The following is a 20,777-nucleotide window of genomic DNA, read 5'->3' on the forward strand; positions in this document are numbered from 1 at the left end:
AGCCATATCAGGACAGGATCAAGGATGGATGACTCCCATAATCAACTACCTCAAGTTAGAAACGTTCCCAGCAGACAAAAAGGAGGCAAAGAGGCTAGTACGAGAAGCTCAGTACTATACCATAATACAAGACGTCCTATATCAGAGAGGGATATCTACACCTCTCCTAAAATGCGTCCCGACCTCCACTACCAAGGAAGTTCTCGAAGAAGTCCACAGTGGCACGTGTGGCAATCACCTCGGAGCACGAGCACTTGCTAAAAAGGTACTCCGAGCTGGTTTCTACTGGCCGACCTTACAAAGGGAAGCAACAGAGTTTGTCAAGACATGCCCACCCTGCCAGAAGCACACCAACTTCCATATAGCTCCACCTGAAGAACTCATATAGCTTCACCCTAGCCATTCGCAAAATGGGGGCTCGACCTCCTTGGACCTTTTCCACAAGGGTCCAGAGAAGTCAAGTTTCTCATTGTAGGTATAGACTACTTCACAAAGTGGATTGAAGCAGAGCCATTAGCTAATGCCACAACCCAAAGAAGTCGGAAATTTCTATACAAACACATTGTCACTAGGTTTGGGGTCCCATGCTCCATCACCACAGATAATGGTACTCAATTCACTGACACAGGCTTTAAAAATTTGGTAGCTGATCTAAAATTCAAGCACCAGTTCACCTCCGTAGAGCACCCACAAGCCAATGGACAAGCGGAAGCTGCCAACAAAGTCATATTGGCCGGGTTAAAACGGAGGTTACAGGACGCCAAGGGAGCTTGGGCAGAAGAGCTCCCGCAAGTCCTATGGGCATATCGGACAACACCACACTCAACTACTGGGGAATCGCCATTCCGACTTGCTTACAGAATGGAGGCAATGATCTCCGTAGAGATAGAAGAAGAATCTCCTAGAATGATCCTCTCTAATGAAGATACCAACTCCCAAGCTCAAAGGGAAGAGCTCGACCTACTTCCAGAAGTCCGAGAAAGAGTCCGGATTAAAGAGGAAGCCCTAAAGCGTCGAATGGCTCTGAGATATAATCGGAAGGTAGTCCAGCGAAGCTTCACCACCAATGATCTCATCTTAATCCGAAATGATATCGGAGCAGGTCGGTCAGGAGAAGGAAAGCTAGCAGCTAATTGGAAAGGACCATACCGAGTAACAGAGGTACTAGGAAAAGGTTACTACAAGGTGTCCGACCTCGAGGGACGAGAGCTACCCAGGTCATGGCACGCTTGTAATCTAAGAAGGTACTATAGTTAGAAAATAGTAAAAGATCTTGGGTCAAGGTGCACTCTTTTTCCTGAAAAGGTTTTTTAATGAGGCACTAGGCCGAGATCTAGTAGGGTAAGCACTCATATGTATATACTCTCGTTCATATTTCTATCTTTTATTATCATTTGAATAAAGTTTTCAGATTCCCTAAAAAGTTTCCTACCAAGACGCATTAATCTAAGCTCATAAAACGCAAAAATTCATCGTCCAATTACGAAGAGGTCGGCAAGGTGAAAACCAACTTCATTGTCCAATTACGAAGAGGTCGGCAAGGTGAAAACCAAATTCATCGTTCGATTACGAAGAGGTCGACAAGGTGAAAACCAAATTCATCATCTGATTACAAAAAGTCGACAAGGTGAAAGTGATAGAAGTAGATTAATGCAAGAAGTTATAAAAAGTAACCCATACAAAGCGACCTGACGAGTTCTGACTAAAAATGGATTACTAAAAATAACTTAAGAAGACCCAAAAGAGAAGTCGGACCAAAGAAAGGATCACTAAAAAGGGACAAAGACACCTCCACAAGATCCGAGCTACTTCGCTATAAAGGTATCAGTCTTGCAAAAAAGACACTACCTAGAAAGCAAAAGCACAAGTCGAAGACGGCGCTTAAAAATCATCCAAACAAACTATAAAGAAAAGGTTCCTAGTCAGAACACTACCTAAAATGTTGTTGGAATGTGACTAAAAAGCCCGGATAGCGAAGTCCTACAGGTCGAACGTCAGCCAAGAAGAGGCGCAAAGCACGATCTCAAAAGAAAAGCCAAAAGGTTGAGAAACAACTTAAGGCTTAAAAGGGAAACAGCTCCGCTCAAACAAAAGAACAAGGCTACAAGGAAGTCGATGACCAAAAGGGTTCTATAAAGAACACTAAAAAGTCATCAGACAAGTCAGCCCGGACACGAAAGGACGACCTCGCTCAAAGCAAAGCATAATAAAAAAGGGCCAAAGAGGTCGGACAAGGGAGGTACCAAACCTTTGTAAAAAATCCACAAAAGCTGCAAGGGTATGATTAACATATCAGCAAAAATATATTCATCATAATAAAGCATTAAAAGACTCAAAAGGCCATCCAAAAAAGGCAACCTCAGAGTCTAAAGTGTTTTGTGTTTCAAAATAAAGTGCTAAGAAGCAACCGAGTGTCACCAAAGTCAACCGCATAAAGAGTTACAGAAAACAACAAGTCTAAAGTCCACAAGCCAGACTAAAACAAATACACAAAAGTCATAAGGGATTCAAATTCTCTCCAGTAGTAGCCTCCTTAGAAGAAGGAGGTTTGGTTGCAAGAGGGACGGCATTGACAACCCCGTCTGGGCCATTCCGTATCTCCACATCAGGATCGGACCCAGGGGGAGCCTCCTTGGCTGAAGGAGTTGAAGAGGCTGAAGTTGTAGAAGCTCTGGCTGGCGGAGCAGGAGGAGGACCCTCATCTTCATCATCAGGGGCAGGCACAATCTTGCCGTCCTCCACCACATTATCCAGACTAAAGAGAGTCAGGTCGAGTTTAGGGGCAAGAACCCGGATTTGGGCCCTCAAGTTCTCATAAGCGTCAGTCACACTACCCACCAGGTGACCCTGAAGCTTAGCATAATCAGCATGGGCAGACTGAAGCCTTTCCCTGATCTCCAGCAGCTCGCCATAGGTGTGGGTGTAGCTTTCCTTATGTTTCTTCGCCATTTCCTCAGCCAAGTTCATAGTTGCCTCAGCCTTGGTAGCTCAGGACTTTTCCTTCTCCAGGTCCAACTCCAGCTTAATTACCTTAGCATCAAGCTCATCCTTTAAATCCTTGATTCTATTGAATTTGGACTTGGCATCCTGCATAAAGGCTTTAGTCGCATGGACCGGAGAATCCTGGACCGTACGAAACAAAGCCACACCCATATGGGCCATCCGAACACTATTGCTGGTGATGAAATCCAAGTGACGAAGGATGGACATGTCATCCATTGGAAGTTGGCCATAAGGAGCAATCTGTTCATCAAAAAAACCCCACGGCGTCAAAATCCTGGGCATCCAAGTTATAAAGACCAACAGTCTTTTGCTTTTTCGGAGGAGGACCAGTAGTAGGAGAAAAGGTAGCACTGGAAGTCGGTTGAACTGGGTCGGAAGGAACCGTCCGAACCTGAGGGGTCAGAATAACTTCCTCGGCCCAGAAGCACCCGAGGTCGGCTTCTTTGGAAGCAATTGGGAAGACCCTTCAGCATTAGGTTTTGCGGACAGATTCTCTGCAGCTGTCGCCTTCTTTGCCCTACGAAAGGCCTTCATGGAATCCGAAGACTTCACCATTTCTGAAAAAGAAGCCAGCAAAACTAAGTAAGAAAGGGATAAGTCGGCAAACGAATAAAGAAAAGCTAAAAAGAAGTCGGCCACTACCCAGTTCAGCTCAGAGAAGGGAAGGCTCTCCCAGAAACCTCTTTGTATCCAGGTGAGGGGGCTCCCCCCAGTTCTCCTCTAACACACCCACAAAGGCTTGTTCTACTCCACTCAGACTCTCCCAGGGATACTTGACTACTACTACATTCTCTTGCCATGATAAAGGAAAGGTGGGTTCATTATTTTCATTTAAAAGAAAGGCCGAGCTCCCTCAACAGCCTGGACCTTGAAGTAATAGTTCTTGAAGTCGCGAAAGGACTCATCATACATCGAAAACACTTTCTTTCCTTGAGTAGCTCAGAAAGAAATCCAAGAGGCTTTCTTCTTAGCTACCCCAGGCTTGGTCAACACGAAAAGGTGTAGAAAGAGAGTTTGGGTAGGTCGGACACCCAATTCTTGACACAACAACTGAAAAATCTTTATAAAACCCCATGAGTTCGGATGGAGCTGAGAAGGGGCCACATTACATGACCACAAAAGGTCGGTCTCAAAAGCGGAAAAAGGAATGGTGATACCCAGCTGACTAAAAAAGTAGTCATAGGCATAGAAAAAGGGATGTTCTCCCTGAGTTAAAGAAGAAAAACAAACCCTCTCCTCAGGGTCAGGCGACGCCAGTTCATAGTTCTTCTCATCATCCCTATTACTACAAATCCTATGAAACCTCCTAAGCCTCACGCAATACTCGGGGTCAGCCACGGTAACACACATTAAGACTATGGAGTCCAGCCAGTCAGACATGCCATCAGGGATCTTAGTAGACATCTCAACAATGTTTTTGCGGGAAGACATAGGCCAACTATTCCTAAAATAAGAAAAAAAAGAAAAATTGGATTACTACCAAACAACTCGGGCAAATAAGGAAACAACTCGGTCAAATAAAAGTAAAACAGCAAGTATTAGATTCGGCAGTAAAAGGGAGTCCCCAGGACTCACACTAAAGTCCAGGGGCACCCTTTGGAGGCAACAACAAGCCAAGAACGCCAGAAAAAGGGAAAGTCAACAGTCTATGCCCTAACACGAAAGGCGCACATCACAACGATAATCAGGCACAAAGATGCAATCTTTTGCAGAAATACTCAAACTTTTCAAGGCAAACTCAAGCAAAAATCAAAACTTTGGAAAACACGCGATAGTGAAAGCATGCAGTAAAAAAGAAAGACCAACCTGCAGAGGAGAAGACTATAACTGCTCAAAATCAAAAGAACGACGAAATCCACGCCAAACATTCGCTTTCAGGAAAAATGGAAGGCTTGGGGGCGTAAAAACAAGAGAACAAAGCACCACAGCAAATAACAAGCAAAGAGCGAAAAGAAAGGAGAGAAGAAAATGAAAAATGATTCTTTAAAATTCAAATGCAAAAGAGGGAAAGGAGGAAACGGCAAAGGGGAATTAATGAGCTTTTAAAACCCTCGCACGTTCCCAAGAAAGCGCAACGCGCGCTGCAATTAAAAAAGAAAAGGAAGAAAATGCTTCGCATTCAAGGAATCCAAGCAGGAGTTATACAGGAGATCGACTAAAGACAAAATACTCGAGCACGACTTCCTCAAAGGGGTCAAAGTCTAAAGACACGACCTCAAGGGTAAGATCGAGCTCAAGCAGGGGCACTGTTCCTACCCTGAGTCGAGCTATGCGACCCAGACTGACTGAAGACAAAAACGGCCGACCTCTTATAAAGGTTGGTCGACACCGACCTCTTTCAAATGAGCTCGGCCAAATCGACATAGAGGCCCAAACAGACCCAAATAAAGGAACACAGCCCAAAGCTAAAGGGAGCAAAGTCTAGAAAGATAAGGCGACTCCCCTAAAGAAAGATAAGATAAGATAACTAAACTTATCTTAAAGGCCACTCTACACTACTATAAATACACTGGAGCACCCAGGTATAACTCATACTCTAATTCTACAAAAAATAACTGCCTAAAGCCCATGCTAACTTAAGCATCAGAGTCTCTTGCAGGTACCACCACCCTCCGGTGATAAAGGATCAGCAGCTCCACCAAGTCAAACAAGTCAGACACGACAGCTCCGGCTACCATAGCAGATCTCATCCGAGATCGACCTTCAGTTTCAGGTAACCCTCGGAACAGGTATCAATATTTGGGAGTGGATATAGGTCTTTTGGACATGCCTTGTTTAGGTCAGTGTAGTCGACGCACATCCTCCACTTGCCATTTTATTTCTTGACTAGCACCATATTTTCCAGCCAAGCCGGATACTTGACCTCTCTGATGAAGCCGGCTTCCAGGAGGGCTTGTACTTGTTCTTCCACCACTTGAGCTAGTTCAGGTCCGAGCTTCCGTCTTCTTTGTGGAACAGGTCGTGATCCGAGGTATACTGACAGTTTATGCGATATGAGCTCGGGTTCTATTCCTGGCATGTCGAAGGCTTTCCAGGCGAAGAGGTCGGAATTCTTTTGTAGAAGCCTTATAAGATTCTGCTTCAAATCTTCTCTCAGGTTGGCTCCTATGCTGGTATTCTTTCCTTCTTCTTTTCCGACATGTACTTCTTCAGTCTTTCCCCCGGGTTGTGGTCGTAGTTCTCCTTTAGCTCGAACTCCTCCGAGTTCAATGGTGTGGACTTCCTTGCCTTTTCCTCTTAGGTTTAGGCTTTCATTGTAACATTTTCCTGCCAGTTTCTGATCTCCCCTGATGGTTGCGATTCCCTCTGGCGTTGGAAATTTCATGCTAAGGTGGGGGGTAGACACCACTGCTCCAAGCCGATTTAAGGTTGTTCTATCTATTAAAGCATTGTAGGCCGAACCCACATCGACGACTATGAAGTCGATGCTTAGAGTTTTGGATTTTATCCCCTTTCCAAAAGTTGTGTGTAGGGGCATGAATCCTAGTGGCTTTATTGGTGTATCCCCCGGCCCATATAGGGAATCAGGGTAACTCTTAATTCCTTTTCATCTAATCCCAGCTTATCAAACGCTGGTTTGAACAGGATGTCGACCGAGCTCCCTTGATCCACCAGGGTTCTGTGTAGATGGCCGTTGGCATTGATCATAGTGATTACTACCGGATCATCGTGTCCGGGAGCTATGCCTTGCCCATCTTCTTTAGTAAATGAGATGGTTGGAAGGTCGTGGACTTCGCCCCCGATCTGGTAGACTTCCTTCAGATGTCTCTTCCGAGATGACTTTGTGAGACCTCCTCCAGCGAACCCTCCTGAGATCATGTGTATATGTCTTTCCGGGGTCTGTGGTGGTGGGTCTCTTCGATCTTCCTCATCTCGCTTTCTCTTACCATGATGATCCGACCTTTCCATGAGATATCTGTCAAGCTGACCTTCCCTAGCCAGCTTTTCTATCACATTTTTTCAGGTCGTAACATTCATTTGTTGAGTGACCATACAGCTTATGGTACTCACAGTATTCGCTACGACTTTTCCCTTTCTTGTTCTTGATGGGCCTAGGGGGAGGTAGCCTTTCAGTGTGACAATTTTCCCTATAGACATCCATTAGGGAAAGTCGTAGAGGAGTATAGGAGTGGTATCTTCTAGGCCTTTCAAAGTCAACTTCTTCTTTTTTTTCTTGGGCTCTCTCTCTTTCACTTTTGATGAGTGAGAGTGCCCAGGTCGCCAACTCGGCTCTCGCAACCTGGAATTTTCTTCCATGTTGATGTACTTCTCAGCTCTTTCCTGTACATCACTTAAAGAAGTCGGGGGGCTTTTCGAGATGGACTGTGAGAATGGGCCTTCTCGCAATCCATTTACTAGGCCCATGATCACTGCCTCGGTGGGCAGATCTTGAATTTCTAAACACGCTTTATTGAACCTTTCCATGTAGTCCCTCAAAGGTTCTCCGACCTTCTGTTTTACTCCCAGGAGACTCGGTGCGTGTTTTACTTTGTCCTTCTGGGTTGAAAGTCGCATAAGAAACTTACACGAGAGGTTGTTGAAACTGGTGACTGACCTTGGGGGGAGACTATCGAACCATTTCGTCGCTGCTTTTGTCAAGGTCGTCAGAAAGGCATTGCAGCGAGTAGCATCAAAAGCGTCGGCTAGGTACATTCGACTTTTAAAGTTGCTTAGGTGATGCTTTGGGTCGGTAGTCCTGTCATAAAGGTCCATATCGGGGCTTTTGAAGTTCCTTGGAACTTTTGTCCTCATTATGTCCTCGCTGAACGGGTCTTCCCCTCCCAAGGGAGAATCTTCTCGGTCACTGCGAGAGTTTTGTCCTCAGAGAGCGGATTCTAATCTTGAGAGCTTTTCTTTAAGCTCTTTTCTTCGCTCGACCTCCCTCCTCAGGCTTTCTAGCCGTCCCTGGTGGCCATGGAACAATCCCATGAAATTAGTTGCATAGGGTTGTCCTTCTTTGCCGAATTCGTGTCCCTCAGAGGAGTTTCGTTTTGGGTCCTTTACCCCTGAGGTGCCTTCTCTGTGCTGATTAGTCACCCTTTGGTGAGTGACTATGGCTCTGTTGTTGTGTCTTGATTCTCCCCGACAACGGCGCCAATGTTACGTGGGTAACATGAAACTGGTGGATTGGGCTTGTTAGATCGGCCCAAGCATTAAGAGGAGGTGGTCTTTGACTTGGTTGGCGTCTGGAATCTGCCATCCGACTTGTGTGTATGAAAGAATAGGGGGTGGTACCTGCAAAGACACTCCGATGCCTAAGTCAGCAAGAGGGTAAGCAGGTTTAAAAAGTATTGGAACTTGGTGATACCTGAAGTGTATTTATAGTGGTGATCCAATAACTACCGTTGGAGTAGTTCCACCTTTTATGGTGAATAACCGTCCCTTTATCTTAGGGTAGTTGGGATATGGCTCCTAGAAGTGGATCGAGAGATTTTAGGGGCAGTTACTTATTTGAATAAGTATTATCTGCCAGCTATCCTTCGAGCCCGACTTCTTTGAGGTGGAGTCTATGTTAAATCCGACCTCCTCTGAAAAGGTCGGTGGGTCGTGAAGGCCAATCTTTAGATTGGGCCTTTTAGTGTGTTTGAACATGGGCCATAATGTTTGGGTCAGGATATGAACAATAGTATAATACTATATTGTACGTGTATAATTTATTTCTCTTAATAGTATACCAATAGAGTTTTTTAAAATTTTTATATATTCAATATATTAAAAATATTATCTTTTCAATCATTTTTAGAAATACTTTTTTTTCTAATATGTCCTTTAAAAAAATATGTTAACAAGACTTTACTTATTTATTTAGATTTTACGGACATGTGTTTTTTAAGAATATTAGTTAAGAATAGAGTGAAGTACAAATTCTACCTCTATTTATTTTTACGAAAAACAATACAATACCTTAAAAAAGAATTCACTTAATTCCTGACTTTTTTTTCTGTAAAACAACACGATCCCTCCGTCATTTCTACCATTAACTCGTAATGAAATTTATCTAGTTATCACATTCGGGTGATCAGTTGGTATATTAAGTATCATATTATCATTGCTAAATTATTCAGGGACTTATTGGTCCCTATTTATTTAGATAAAATATTGTCATTTTTACCAAGTAGGTTGTTCTATGTGATCCATGTTCCAAACTACATTGATAGATGATGTCTTTTTTTTAGAATCAAAAGAGAAAAGACGAGTCAAGTTGAGTTGTTTAATACTTCTTATGAGTGTAAGAAAACTTTTCTATAAACAAAAATATTCTACACTTAGCTCCAGGCCTTATTGGAGTCCTCAAAATTGGCCTATCTCTGTAGTTTACCAAAAGCACCATTAAGCCTACTAACATGAATTTGAGATCCACATTCATACCGTATTAACAACTTTATTGGTACATGATTAATTTTGTTGAGGATTTGTGTTTGAGGTGAAATACATGCTCTGTTAGTGAAAGTTTTTTATTTAGTTGTTTCTAATCATGGTCGGATTGGTAAAGATGAATAATTTTAGCATTACGGTTTATTATATGGGGAGATTTTGTTGTTATAGAGGAATAACTGAGTACGTAGATGGTGAAGAAATAATAGTAGATTAGTGTGATTGAGATAGATGGACTACAATGGAGACTTATGATAATGTGTATGAAAATATTGGGTACCTTAAAAAGAATATTAGTATTTAGTGGATTCTGGGATAGGAATTTAGAATTAGAGTTGGACAAATGGTTAAAACAACAGAGATGCAATAGAGATAACAAATATGGGAGTTGTAAAAATGATTATTAGCATATATATATATATATATATATATATATATATATATATATATTTATTGCAGAAGATATCAATGTCAAATGATTTCTATTATACTATGTGTTCTTTTTTTTTTTGTTACAGGAGGGGCTTAAGGCCTAAAGAAAGATAAAAAAAACAACACAATCAAAGAAATCAACGCCAAATTAGAATCTAAAGTGATGCAGGGCATGGATACTTAGGGATGGCAGCAGTACACGTATTCGCGGGTACCCGCCCCGCCCCTACCCGGTCGGAGCGGGTTTAAACCCGACCCGGTGCAGGGCGGGTCTGAACCGTGGCGGGTTTGATGAGCGGGGCGGGGCGGGGTCAGATTCAGGGTAAACCCGCCCCGGAGTATATATATAACTTTTTAACAATTAGGGTTAGTAGGTTGGTTCTCACTTCTGATTCTCACTCACCGTCACTGAACTCCCACTCTCCCAGTCCCAACCCTCGTTGTCTCTTCCGCGTCTCCTTCAAGGTTCAAGCCGCCTGTCGCTCCTCCTCCGCGCCGCCTCTCAGTCCCACATCCTCTGCGCTCCCTCCGGCCTCCAAGTCACGCACTAGACGAGCCACCCCCGTGCCTCCTCTGCATCGTAATCGAGCCTCGTCTGGCTCCTCCTCCGTGCCGCCTCTCAGTCCCACATCCTCTGCGCTCCCTCCTGCCTCGAAGTCGCGCACTAGACGAGCCACCCCCGTGCCTCCTCTGCGCTGCCTCTCAGTCTCACATCCTTTGCGCTCCCGCCGGCCTCCAAGTCGCGCACTAGACGAACCACCCCCGTGCCTCCTCTGCATCGGAATAGAGCCTCGTCCGCGCCTCTCCTGGTCCCCAAACGCGTGACCTCCACCAGATTCTCCCCCCATCGAGCATCGGTACTGTTCTTGCCCCTATCCCAGCCTTTCTTTTCTTTTTGAATGATTTGATATGTTTAATCTCTGGCTAATTTTGGATGTATGATGAGAATAGACAAGAAGAAGCTCTTTTGTTTTTTGGGTGATAACAAGAACAGTATGTTTGTTGGTTCAATTTCTCAGATTTAGTTGGAATAAAGCTTGAAAAATTGAAGTTGTTTTGGCTTCTTTGTTGATTGGTTATATGCAGAAGTTGTTTTGGCTCATAGTGTTCTGTTTTCTTTGTTAAGAAAATATGCTCATGGTGTACTGTTTTAATTTTGATTTTATTCTGACTTTGATGTGTGGCCAAAGTTGGTGTTCTGAGTTGGGGGTTGTTGGTGATGTGATTCTGAATTTCGCGTCTAATATCAATTTAGGGTTTTTAATTTTTATTCTTTTGTTGTAATTCAAGATAAGTGGAGAAACCTTAGCAATGACACTCAAGGGTCCACAAGTGGAAAGCCCTCTGAACTAGAGGCATGATGAGCGGATAATTTATACGCTTTTTGACATTGTTTTTAGTATGTTTTTAGTAGAATCTAGTTACTTTTAGGGATGTTTTCATTAGTTTTTATGTTAAATTCATATTTCTGGACTTTACTATGAGTTTGTGTGTTTTTTTGTGATTTCAGGTATTTTCTGGCTGAAATTGAGGGACTTGAGCAAAAATCATATTCAGAGGTTGAAGAAGGACTGCTGATGCTGTTGGATTCTGACCTCCCTGCACTCAAAGTGGATTTTCTGGAGCTACAGAACTTGAAATGGCGCTCTTCCAATTGCGTTGGAAATTAGACATCCAGGGCTTTCCAGCAATATATAATAGTCCATACTTTGTCCAAGAATAGACGACGCAAACTGGCGTTCAACGCCAGCTTTCTGCCCAAATCTGGCGTCCAGCGCCAGAAAAGGAGCCAAAACCAGAGTTGAACGCCCAAACTGGCAAAAAAGCTGGCGTTCAACTCCAAGAAGGACCTCTACACGTGCAACACTCAAAGCTCAGCCCAAGCACACACCAAGTGGGCCCCGAAAGTGGATTTATGCATCAATTACTTATTTCTGTAAACCCTAGTGACTAGTTTATTATAAATAGGACCTTTTACTATTGTATTAGACATCTTTGGATGCCTGGTTCTTAGATCAGAGGGGCTGGCCATCTCGACCATGCCTGGACCTTTCACTTATGTATTTTTAACGGTAGAGTTTCTACACTCCATAGATTAAGGTGTGGAGCTCTGCTGTTCCTCAAATATTAATGCAAAGTACTACTGTTTTCTATTCAATTCATCTTGTTTCGCTTCTAAGATATTCATTCATACTTCAATCTGAATGTGATGAACGTGACAATCATCATCATTCCCTATGAACGCATGCCTGACAACCACTTCCGTTCTACCTTTGACTGAATGAGTATCTCTTAGATCTCTTAACCAGAATCTTCGTGGTGTAAGCTAGAATGATGGCGGCATTCAAGAGAATCCGAAAATTCTAAACCTTGTCTGTGGTATTCCGAGTAGGATTCAATGAATGAATGACTGTGACGAGCTCCAAACTCGCGATTTCGGGGCGTTAGTGACAGACGCAAAAGGATAGTAAATCCTATTCCAGCATGATCGAGAACCGACAAATGAATAGCCGTGCCGTGACAGGGTGCGTTGACCATTTTCACTGAGAGGATAAGATGAAGCCATTGACAAGGGTGATGCCTCCAGACGATTAGCCGTGCCGTGACAGGGCATTGGATCATTTTCCCGAGAGATGACCGAAAGTAGCCATTGATAGTGGTGATGTATCACATAAAGCCAGCCATGGAAAGGAGTAAGACTGATTGGATGAAGATAGCAGGAAAGCAGAGGTTCAGAGGAACGAAAGCATCTCTATTCGCTTATCTGAAATTCTCACCAATGATTTACATAAGTATTTCTATCCCTATTTTATTAATTACTTTCAAAAACTCCATTATTATTTTATATCCGCCTGACGGAGATTTACAAGGTGACCATAGCTTGCTTCATACCAACAATCTCCATGGGATTCGACCCTTACTCACGTAAGGTATTACTTGGACGACCCAGTGCACTTGCTGGTTAGTTATGCGAAGTTGTGAAGATATGTTTAGACCATGGTCCTGTGCATCCGTTTTTGGTGCCATTGCCAGGGAATCAATTTCGAACAACAATTCACAACCTGAGTAGCAATTTCACATACCAAGTTTTTGGCGCCGTTGCCGGGGATTGTTTGAGTTTGGACAACTGACGGCTCATCTTGTTGCTCAGATTGGGTAACTTTCTTTTCGTTTTCTTTTCAAAAAAATTTTTCAAAAAAATATTTCAAAAAAAAATTTCTTGTGTTTTCGAAAAAAAAAAAATTTATTCAGAATTTTTAAGAATGAATTCTAGTGTTTCATGAAGCATGTGAAGCCTGGCTGGCTGTAAAGCCATGTCTAAATTCTTTTGGACTGAGGCTTCCAACCATCAGCTGTTATACGACTGTAGGGTATGTCAGGCATGTCATGTCTGAATTACATGCTGAAGCTTGGCTGGCCATTGGGCATGTCTAGTGTTTTGGACCGGAGCTTTCATTGAAAGCTTGGCTGGCTAGTGAGCCATGTCTAATTCCTGGACTGAAGCTTTAGACTAAGAATGCAAGATTCCTGGAATTCATATTAAAAATTTTGGAATCCTTATTTTTCTTTTTCAATTAATTTTTCGAAAAATCCAAAAAAAAAAATTAGAAAATCATAAAAATCAAAAATATTTTTCTGTTTCTTGTTTGAGTCTTGAGTCATGTTATAAGTTTGGTGTCACTTGCATATGCATCTTGCATTTTTTCGAAAATTCATGCATTCATAGTGTTCATCATGATCTTCAAGTTGTTCTTGGTAAGTCTTCTTGTTTGATCTTGATGATTTCATGTTTTGTGTCTTTTCTTGTTTTTCATATGCATTCTTGAATTCCTAGTGCCTAAGCATTAAAGAATTCTAAGTTTGGTGTCTTGCATGTTTTCTTTGCATTAAAAATTTTTCAAAAATGTGTTCTTGATGTTCATCATGATCTTCATAGTGTTCTTGGTGTTCATCTTGACATTCATAGCATTCTTGCATGCATCACATGTTTTGATCTAAAAATTTCATGCATTGCATCTTTTTAGTGTTTTTTTTTCTCCCATCATAAAAAAATTCAAAAATAAAAAAAATATCTTTCCCTTTTTCTCTCTTAAAATTTCGAAAATTAGATTTGACTTTTTCAAAAATTTTTAAAATCTAGTTGTTTTTATGAGTCAAATCAAATTTTCAATTTAAAAATCTTATCTTTTTCAAAATCTTTTTCAAAAATCAAATCTTTTTCAAATTTTTTAGTTATTTTCGAAAATTTCAAAAATATTTTTCAAAAATCTTTTTCTTAATTTTACATCATATTTTCGAAAATAACATAATCAATTAATGTTTTGATTCAAAAATTTCAAGTTTGTTACTTGCTTGTTAAGAAAGATTCAAACTTTAAGTTTTAGAATCATATCTTGTGATTTCTTGTGAATCAAGTCATTAATTGTGATTTTAAAAATTCAAATCTTTTTCAAAAACTAATTTCAATCATATCTTTTCAAAATATCTTCTTATCTTATCTTTTTCAAAAATTTGATTTCAAAATATCTTTTCTAACTTCCAACTTCTTATCCTTTCAAAATTTGTTTCAACTAACTAACTAACTTTTTTGTTTGTTTCTTATCTTTTTCAAAACCACCTAACTAACTCTCTCTCTCTAATTTTCGAAAATCCCTTCCTTCTTTTTCAAAATTTATTTTTAATTAACTATTATTTTAATTTTTAAATCTTAATTTTCGAAAAACTACTAACATTTTTCAAAAACTATTTTCAAAAATCACTAACCCTTTTTCAAAAAAATTATTTTCGAAAATTCTCCCTCTCCCATCTTATTCTATTTATTTATTCATCTACTAACATCTCATCTCACATCTCTGCCCTCCTCACAGTTGTGTTTCTTTCTTTACATCACATTCTTTGTCTCCCTCTTTTTTTCCACTCACAAAGGGATCCCTATACTGTGGTATAAAGGATCCATATTATTATTATTATTTTTTCTGTGCCCTCTTCTTTGTCATATGAGCAGGAGCAAGGACAAGAACATTCTTGTTGAAGCAGATCCAGAACCTGAAAGGACTCTAAAGAGAAAATTAAGAGAAGCTAAATTACAACAATCCAGAGATAACCTTTCAGAAATTTTCGAACAGGAAGAGGAGATAGCAGCCGAAAATAATAATAATGCAAGGAGGATGCTTGGTGACTTTACTGCACCTAATTCCAGTTTACATGGAAGAAGCATCTCCATTCCTGCCATTAGAGCAAACAACTTTGAGCTGAAACCTCAATTAGTTTCTCTGATGCAGCAGAACTGCAAGTTTCATGGACTTCCATCTGAAGATCCTTTTCAGTTCTTAACTGAATTCTTGCAGATATGTGATACTGTTAAGACTAATGGAGTAGATCCTGAAGTCTACAGGCTCATGCTTTTCCCTTTTGCTGTAAGAGACAGAGCTAGAATATGGTTGGACTCTCAACCTAAAGATAGCCTGAACTCTTGGGATAAGTTGGTCACGGCTTTCTTAGCTAAGTTCTTTCCTCCTCAAAAGCTGAGCAAGCTTAGAGTGGATGTTCAAACTTTCAAACAGAAAGAAGGTGAATCCCTCTATGAAGCTTGGGAAAGATACAAACAGTTGACCAAAAAGTGTCCTTCTGACATGCTTTCAGAATGGACCATCCTGGATATATTCTATGATGGTTTATCTGAGCTATCAAAGATGTCACTGGACACTTCTGCAGGTGGATCCATTCACCTAAAGAAAACGCCTGCAAAAGCTCAAGAACTCATTGACATGGTTGCTAATAACCAGTTCATGTACACTTCTGAGAGGAATCCTGTGAATAATGGGACGCCTATGAAGAAGGGAGTTCTTGAAGTTGATACTCTGAATGCCATATTGGCTCAGAATAAAATATTGACTCAGCAAGTCAATATGATCTCTTAGAGTCTGAATGGAATGCAAGCTGCATCCAACAGTACTCAAGAGGCTTCTTATGAAGAAGAAGCCTATGATCCTGAAAATCCTGCAATAGCAGAGGTGAATTACTTAGGTGAACCTTATGGAAACACCTATAACTCATCATGGAGAAATCATCCAAATTTCTCATGGAAGGATCAAAAGCCTCAACAAGGCTTTAATAATGGTGGAAGAAACAGGTTTAACAATAATAAACCTTTTCCATCATCCACTCAGCAACAGACAGAGAACTCTGAACAAAATACTTCTAATTTAGCAAACTTAGTCTCTGATCTGTCCAAGGCCACTGTGAGTTTCATGAATGAAACAAGGTTTTCCATTAGAAATTTGGAAGCACAAGTGAGCCAGCTGAGTAAGAGGATCACTGAAATCCTTCCTAGTACTCTCCCAAGCAATACAGAAGAGAATCCAAAAGGAGAGTGCAAGGCCATTGACATAAGCACCATGGCCGAACCCAAAAAAGGAGAGGAGGACGTGAATCCCAAGGAGGAAGACCTCCTGGGACGTCCAGTGATCAATAAGGAGCTTCCCTCTGAGGAACCAAAGGACTCTGAGGCTCATCTAGAAACCATAGAGATTCCATTGAACCTCCTTATGCCCTTCATGAGCTCTGATGAGTATTCCTCTTCTAAAGAGAATGAGGATGTTACTGAAGAGCAAACAGCCAAGTTTCTTGGTGCAATCATGAAGCTGAATGCCAAATTATTTGGTATTGATACTTGGGAAGTTGAACCTCCCTTGTTCATCAATGAACTAAGTGATCTGGATCAACTGACATTGCCTCAGAAGAGACAGGATCCTGGAAAGTTCATAATATCTTGTACCATAGGCACCATGATCTTTAAGGCCCTGTGTGACCTTGGTTCAGGAATAAACCTCATGCCCCTCTCTGTAATAGAGAAACTGGGAATCTATGGGGTGCAAGCTGCTAAAATCTCATTAGAGATGGCAGACAATTCAAGAAAACAGGCATATGGACAAGTAGAGGACGTGTTAATAAAGGTTGAAGGCCTTTACATCCCTGCTGATTTCATAGTCCTGGATACAGGAAAGGAAGAAGATGAATCCATCATCTTAGGAAGACCTTTCCTGGCCACAGCAAGAGCTGTGATTGATGTTGACAGAGGTGAACTAGTCCTTCAATGGAATGAGGACTCCCTTGTATTTAAAACTCAAGGATCTCCCTCTGCAACCATGGAGAGGAAGCATGAAAAGCTTCTCTCAAAGCCCCCACAGTCAAACTCTAAGTTTGGTGTTGGGAGGCCACAACCAAACTCTAAGTTTGGTGTTGAACTCCCATATCCAAACTCTAAGTTTGGTGTTGGAGGGTCTCAACGATGCTCTGAACATCTGTGAGGCTCCATGAGAGCCCACTGTCAAGCTATTGACATTAAAGAAGCGCTTGTTGGGAGGCAACCCAATTTTTATTTATCTAACTATATTTTTCTTAGTTATATGTCTTTATAGGTTCATGATCATGAGGAGTCACAAAATAAATATAAAAATTGAAAACGGAATCAAAAACAGCAGAAGAAAAATCACACCTTGGAGGAGCATCTGCCTGGCGTTCAACGCCAGAACAGAGCATGGTTCTGGCATTCAACGCCAGAAATGGCTAGTAAATGGGCGTTAAACGCCCAAAATGAGCACCAACCTGGCGCTGAACGCCCAGAGTTGTATGCAAGGGCATTTTGCATGCCTAAATTGGTGCAGGGATGTAAATGCCTTGACACCTCAAGATCTGTGGACCTCACAGGATCACCTCAGGATCTGTGGACCCCACAGGATCCCCACCTACTTCCACTCACTTCTTCTCACCCTCTCTCTCTCCATTCATGGTCATCCCTTCTGTTTTCCATTTACCACTCACATCCATACACCCACCTATCTTCAAAATTCAACATCTCTTTCCCACCCAATCCCACCCATATGGCCGAATATACACATCCCTCCATCTCCTCCATATCTTCTTCTTCTTCTTCTTCTTCTTCTTCTTCTATTCTTTCTTCTTTTGCTCGAGGGCGAGCAACATTCTAAGTTTGGTGTGGTAAAAGCATAGCTTTTTTTATTTTTCCATAACCATTAATGGCACCTAAGGCCAGAGAAACCTCAAGAAAGAGGAAAGAGAAGACAATTGCTTCCACCTCTGAGTCATGGGAGATGGAAAGATTCATCTCAAGGGACTATAGCTCAGTGGTAGAACATGTGGCTGCAAATCAAGAGATCCCTGAGATACCTCAGGGGATGCACTTCCCTCTACATAAATATTGGGAGCAAATCAACACCTCCCTAGGAGAATTAAGTCCCAACATGGGACAACTAAGGGTGGAACATCAAGAGCACTCCATCATCCTTCATGAAATAAGAGAAGATCAAAAAGCAATGAGGGAGGAGCAACAAAGACAAGGAAGAGACATAGAAGAGCTTAAGGACATCATTGGTTCCTCAAGAAGGAAATGCCACCATCACTAAGGTGGATTCATTCCTTGCTCTTATTTCTTCTGTTTTTCGTTTTCTATATTATGTGCTTATCTGTGTTTGTGTCTTCATTACATGATCATTAGTAGTTAGTAACTATGCCTTAAAGTTATGAATGTCCTATGAATCCATCACCTCTCTTAAATGAAAAATGTTTTAATTCAAAAGAACAAGAAGTACATGAGTTTCGAATTTATCCTTGAACTTAGTTTAATTATATTGATGTGGTGACAATGCTTCTTGTTTTCTGAATGAATCCTTGAACAGTGCATATGTCTTTTGAAGTTGTTGTTTAAGAATGTTAAATATGTTGGCTCTTGAAAGAATGATGACTAGGAGACATGTTATTTGATAATCTAAAAAATCATAAAAATGATTCTTGAAGCAAGAAAAAGCAGCAAAGAACAAAGCTTGCAGAAAAAAAATATATATATATATAGGCGAAAAAAAATAGAAAAAAAGATATAGAAAGAAAAAGCAAGCAGAAAAAGCCAAAAGCTCTTAAAACCAAGAGGCAAGAGCAAAAAGCCAATAACCCTTAAAACCAAAAGGCAAGGGCAAATAAAAAAGATCCCAAGGCTTTGAGCATCAGTGGATAGGAGGGCCTAAAGGAATAAAATCCTGGTCTAAGCGGCTAAACCAAGCTGTCCCTAACCATGTGCTTGTGGCGTGAAGGTGTCAAGTGAAAACTTGAGACTGAGCGGTTAAAGTCAAGGTCCAAAGCAAAAAAAAAGAGTGTGCTTAAGAACCCTGGACACCTCTAATTGGGGACTTTAGCAAAGCTGAGTCACAATCTGAAAAGGTTCACCCAATTATGTGTCTGTGGCATTTATGTATCCGGTGGTAATACTGGAAAACAAAGTGCTTAGGGCCACGGCCAAGACACATAAAATAGCTGTGTTCAAGAATCATCATACTGAACTAGGAGAATCAATAACACTATCTAAACTCTGAGTTCCTATAGATGCCAATCATTCTGAACCTCAATGGATAAAGTGAGATGCCAAAACTATTCAAGAGGCAAAAAGCTATAAGTCCCGCTCATTTGATTAAAGCTATGTTTCATTGATAGTTTGGAATTTATAGTATATTCTCTTCTTTTTATCCTATTTGATTTTCAGTTGCTTGGGGACAAGCAACAATTTAAGTTTGGTGTTGTGATGAGCGGATAATTTATACGCTTTTTGACATTGTTTTTAGTATGTTTTTAGTAGAATCTAGTTACTTTTAGGGATGTTTTCATTAGTTTTTATGTTAAATTCACATTTCTGGACTTTACTATGAGTTTGTGTGTTTTTCTGTGATTTCAGGTATTTTCTGGCTGAAATTGAGGGACTTGAGCAAAAATCAGATTCAGAGGTTGAAGAAGGACTGCTGATGCTGTTGGATTCTGACCTCCCTGCACTCAAAGTGGATTTTCTGGAGCTACAGAACTCGAAATGGCGCACTTCCAATTGCGTTGGAAAGTAGACATCCAGAGCTTTCCAGAAATTTATAATAGTCCATACTTTGTCCAAGAATAGATGACGCAAACTGGCATTCAACGCCAGCTTTCTGCCCAAATCTGGCGTCCAGCGCCAGAAAAGGAGCCAAAACCAGAGTTGAACGCCCAAACTGGCACAAAAGCTGGCGTTCAACTCCAAGAAGGACCTCTACATGTGCAACACTCAAAGCTCAGCCCAAGCACACACCAAGTGGGCCCCGGAAGTGGATTTATGCATCAATTACTTATTTCTGTAAACCCTAGTGACTAGTTTATTATAAATAGGACCTTTTACTATTGTATTAGACATCTTTGGACGCCTGGTTCTTAGATCAGAGGGGCTGGCCATCTCGGCCATGCCTGGACCTTTCACTTATGTATTTTTAACGGTAGAGTTTCTACACTCCATAGATTAAGGTGTGGAGCTCTGCTGTTCCTCAAAGATTAATGCAAAGTACTACTGTTTTCTATTCAATTCATCTTGTTTCGCTTCTAAGATATTCATTCGTACTTCAATCTGAATGTGATGAACGTGACAATCATCATCATTCCCTATGAACGCGTGCCTGACAACCACTTCCGTTCTACCTTTGACTGAATGAGTATCTCTTAGATCTCTTAACCAGAATCTTCGTGGTGTAAGTTAGAATGATGGCGGCATTCAAGAGAATCCGAAAAGTCTAAACCTTGTCTGTGGTATTCCGAGTAGGATTCAATGAATGAATGACTGTGACGAGCTCCAAACTCGCGATTGCGGGGCGTTAGTGACAGACGCAAAAGGATAGTAAATCCTATTCCAGCATGATCGAGAACCGACAGATGAATAGCCGTGCCGTGACAGGGTGCGTTGACCATTTTCACTGAGAGGATAAGATGAAGCTATTGACAAGGGTGATGCCTCCAGACGATTAGCCGTGCCGTGACAGGGCATTGGATCATTTTTCCGAGAGATGACCGAAAGTAGCCATTGACAGTGGTGATGTATCACATAAAGCCAGCCATGGAAAGGAGTAAGACTGATTGGATGAAGATAGCAGGAAAGCAGAGGTTCA

General features: G+C 41.3%; 1 non-coding gene across 1 annotated transcript; it reads right to left on the reverse strand.

The window, feature by feature from the left end:
• Window positions 1-15,341: 15,341 nt before the first annotated feature.
• LOC148568849 (small nucleolar RNA R71) lies at window positions 15,342-15,449 on the reverse strand. Its single transcript, XR_015881497.1, has one exon. It is a non-coding gene; the product is annotated as a small nucleolar RNA R71 (small nucleolar RNA).
• Between the last annotated feature and the right edge of the window lie 5,328 nt (window positions 15,450-20,777).

This window comes from Arachis ipaensis, chromosome B4 (genome assembly GCF_059453495.1).
Source record: "Arachis ipaensis isolate K30076 ecotype BB chromosome B4, ASM5945349v1, whole genome shotgun sequence".
Lineage (NCBI taxonomy): Eukaryota > Viridiplantae > Streptophyta > Magnoliopsida > Fabales > Fabaceae > Arachis > Arachis ipaensis.